This window comes from Balaenoptera borealis (genome assembly GCF_965194805.1).
Source record: "Balaenoptera borealis genome assembly, contig: HAP1_SCAFFOLD_594, whole genome shotgun sequence".
NCBI lineage: Eukaryota > Metazoa > Chordata > Mammalia > Artiodactyla > Balaenopteridae > Balaenoptera > Balaenoptera borealis.
Genome location: NW_028123605.1, coordinates 243,025 through 247,146, shown reverse-complemented (window position 1 = coordinate 247,146; position 4,122 = coordinate 243,025). Strand labels below are relative to the sequence as shown.

General features: G+C 63.9%; 1 pseudogene across 1 annotated transcript; it reads right to left on the bottom strand.

Annotated features, from left to right (window-relative positions):
• Positions 1–311: 311 nt before the first annotated feature.
• LOC309621533 (thimet oligopeptidase-like) lies at positions 312–3,760 on the bottom strand (annotated as a pseudogene). Its single transcript has 7 exons — positions 3,598–3,760; positions 3,022–3,397; positions 2,747–2,942; positions 1,691–1,742; positions 1,456–1,584; positions 681–819; positions 312–467 (listed from the first exon to the last, which is right to left on the bottom strand). The product of its transcript is annotated as a thimet oligopeptidase-like (transcript).
• Positions 3,761–4,122: the final 362 nt, after the last annotated feature.

Below are 4,122 nucleotides of genomic sequence, written 5' to 3'. Positions count from 1 at the left end.
CAGTGTGACGGCCCCCATGCCACTCCTGTGGTGGAAGGGACGGCAGGCAGAGACCAGGAGTAGAGTCTTTTTTATTAATGGCTGCATTTTCAAAGAACCGTTTTGTTACCAGGAAAGCTCCCCAGGAAGGGATTGCATTAGTGCAACAAGGGGGAGCCTTGATGCCAGGCTTTCCAGACACTTCCAGGTGGAGACTTTTGGCCTAGGCCGGCCGCCGGGGACTCGGGGGCTGGGAGGACACACGGCCCCTCCCCCGCCCCGACGGGGCGCTAAGGCACCCGGCCCGCCTGGGGGGGCAAAACCCCGTGCCGTCAGCAGGCCGGCGGCTTGCAGCCCTCAACCTGCAGCCCTTTGCTCAGGAGGAAGGCGTCCTGCATGGGGTCACAACCCAGGAAGAGCTTCACCATGCCCTTGGCATCCTCGGAGCCCCCTGGCCTCAGAATGCAGCTTCTGTAGTCCATGGCAACCTGAGGAGAGGGGGCGGGGCTGCAGGAGGGTGGAGCACCCCCTTCACGGAGGGTGTGGGTGTGGCCACCTCTGCTGTGACTCAACAAAGGGCAGGGGAGCAGGGGGTTCTGGGCAGGGCCCTCAGAGCCTGGCAGGCCCAGGCGGGCGGCACAAGCATCTAGGCCCAGGCCAAGGACCTCCGTGTTGGTCTGCACGGCAGGCCGGCCTCTCACCTTGCCACTCAGGACGCCCTCCTGCTTGAAACGAGTGTGTGGACCGTGTCCGTGGAGTACACCTCGCTGCACAGGTAGCCATAGGACTGGGCGTCGTAGCTTCCTGCCAGGTGGCCGAAGGTCGCAGGCAGGTGGGTCCCTGGGACACACGCGGAGAGGCTCCTGCCCGGGCCCCTGGCCGCTCCGTGCCCCTTCCCCAGAGCCCAGAGCTTGGGGCCTCAAAGCAGCCCTGTCTGAGTCCCCTGCCACTAGAGGGAGTATTGGCCCAACACTTCTAGAAAACGGGGACCTTGCGGGCAACTCAGTGGAGGGACACAAATCAATCTTTGCCGACTTTCTGCTGAAGCTCACGAGGGTTCACCCCTAAGCCTCTTACAGGGACAGCTGCCCGAGGCTCCGAGGGATGAGTCAGGGCTCGCCCTCCAGCACGGGGAGAGCGCGGGTTAAAGCGCTCACGAGGGAGTGAACTGCGTCTCCGCACCGACACGCACGGGCAAACCTCGTCGACGCGTTCCGTCCGGGGTATGAAGCCCTCTCCTGCCTCTTCCAGGCTCTCCAGAAAGCACGTGCAGATACGCCCAGCCCACCCTCGGACTCCGCGGGCCACAGCTGGAGGGACCAGCCCAGGAACCCAGGCAGGAAGAGGCCAGAGGTCAGCGAGCCTCGACCAGAGCCCGTCAGTCGGTCCCCCTTCACACACCACCAGAGGATCCTCTTGACCTGGGCAGTAGCCGCCAACTGACCGCTAAGGTGGGCCCGGCGTGCGCTTGGCTACCTGGCGTGGCTGGGACCCCGAGGATCTCCTGGCAGAGGCGGGCATTGTCCTAGGCCGGGTCCGAGGGCGTCTGCGTGTGCAGGGCCTGGTCCACCTTGGCCAGGACGATCTGGCGCAGGTTGAAGAGGCCTGGAGGGCGGGAGGAAGGAGACGGGGGCGCTGGCACTGTGTCCAGGCCGCGCTTTCCAGCCGGGCGGTCCGGGAGCCCCTTTCCTTTCCCTCGGCCTGGCCGCACGGGGGTTGGCCAGCCGGGACTTGATGAGCTTGTCCAGCAGCTCCTGGGGGACGGCGCTGCTCGTGCCCCGCCGAGACTGGCAGCAGCGCCAGGGCTTCACAGGGCGCGGCGCTCCCGGCCCCAGAGCCTACCCTCTGGTTCTCATCCCCGGCTGTCACCAGAGTCGCAGGCAACGTGCCCTTCTTTTCGTTTGTCTTTTTTCCGGCCCTCGACCACGCAAAGGTGTGAAGCCCTGCCACTCGCTGCCACGTGGATGCACCGTGAGAACACGGTGCTCAGCGAGAGAAGTCAGACACAGAAGGACACACAGGGTGTGACCCCACTGAGGGGAAACGTCCAGAACAGGTAGATCCACAGAGTCAGAGTGGGTTCCTGGTTGTCAGGGACAGGGGAGGGGAGGGAATGATAACTAAGGGCGTGAGGGACCTTTTTGGGGTGAGGGAAATGTTCCAGAACAGGGCAGTAGTGACGGCTGCACAGCTCAGTAAAGTGTCCCCACGCGCTCCGGTTGCAGTCTGTGAGAGCATCGCTCTCAGGACGAAGGGCTGACTGCAGGAAGACTGAACGAGCACTGGGTCCTGGGCCCAGACGCTCATCTGGGGACCCCCCCCACATTGGGAAGTCACTGGGACTTGCTGAGCCTCCACCGAGACTGGCAGCAGCCCCAGGGCCTCACAGGGCGTGGTGCTCCCGGCCCCAGAGCCTAACCTCTGGTTCTCATCACTCATCACTCACCAGCCTTGCATGCAACGTTCCTTTCTTCTATTTTGTCTTTTTTAAAGGCAACTCTTGAATACCTGTATTTAACATGCAGGGAACCAGTCCTGACTCCTTGATCTGGGACTTCCAGCCTCCAGAGTCTCGAGGACATCCACTTCCGTTGTTTACGCGCCCAGTGCGTGGGGTTTGATGATGGAAACTGACACCGAGGGCGTCTCCTCGTGCGGGGTGACATCAGCGGAAGAATCCCGTGGCGAGGGCCTGCCTGAGGACCACGGGAGAGCCCGGGCCCTCCCCGCCCCCTGCCTTCAGCCCCTCGCCCGCACCCTCCTGGGAGCGGAGCTGGTGCATCGCTTGCCAGAACTCATGGAAGTAGGTCTCCAGCTCATCATGCTGGAACAGGGAGGGCGGGTTGGGTGTAGGCTTGGTGAAGTTGGCCACCATGGCCGCGATGGCAATCTGGCGCCTCCCGTCCTGCTGCAGGCAGCCCGGCTGCAGGCCAAAGCAGGCCATGTGCCCGGACTTCCCTTCCCTGGGGAGGGACGCGGGTGAGGCCCCGCTACCACAGAGGAGCCCCGGCCCACGGCCGACAGGTTCCCCCACGCATGCACCGAGGGTAGAGGTCCAGGTAGAACTTGCTGATGGATGACCTTGCCCGAGGCCGCGTCCCGGACCGTGTAGAGCCTCACATCTTCATCTTCGTGACGCATGTTGGCGCCTTCCTCCAGGTCGAAGGTCAGCCCCAGCAGCTCCTGGGAGATGCCCAGCCGCCCGCGCGTGACCACCTGCATGGGGAAGGACTCATTGAGCAGGTACTGGTCCACGTGGTAGCGCGTCTCCTCCCCCTGGTTCATGTAGTAGCGCAGGTCCTAGACGTTGATGGGCCCATCAAAGTGCAGGCCCCGCCTCTGGCACTCAGCCTTCTTTAGCTCCAGGATCACGGCCGCTCCTGCTCCCCGAGGGGCTTCAGCTTCTGGGCCAGCTCATCTGCGGGCGGAGGGGAGAGGCTCAGCTATGTCCCTGTGGCAGCCGCCCAGCCGCCCCCCACCCCACGCCCCTCGAGGCAGAATGAAGGGTTGGGGAAGGCAACCCCCAAGGGCTGACACAGTGGGGTCTCAGGCAGCACCACGTCCAGTCAAGGTCCACCTGACCCCCGTCCCCACTGGGACTCGGGGAGGCGGGGTTACCTAGGAAAGTGGCCACCACCTGGCTGGTCTTGGCCATGTTCATCTCCAGCACAGAGTCGGCACGCGTGCTGAATCCCAGCAGGCGGGACTTCTGAGCCTGCAGCCTTACCAGCTCCCCGAGGATCGCGCAGTTCTCCTGGAACCCAGAGACAGCCAGCGCTGGGGACCGTGGGCCACGCCCTCCCCACAGGCCCCGGGCCAGGTCTCTGTGGGTGGGAGGGCTCTCAGGCCACTGGCGGGCACAGCCAAACCCCCTCCCTCTTCCTCCTGGCCTGGATTTCTAGACACTTTGGTGCTGTCCTAACATGTGGTCTTTATGAACACAGGTCCTTTTGGAACCAGAAACGGCGTGAACCATGATGAGCTCTAAGGCCAAGGGCAGGAAGAAATGTGACCAGGCTCTCCAGGAGCCACCCAGGGGCCTCCCCGGGCTCAACAATACAAACTTGGCTGCCGTGCAGACAGCAGCTCATCCCCACGGCGCCCGAACACCCAGCCCCTGGACGGCGAGAGACCTGTTGCTGC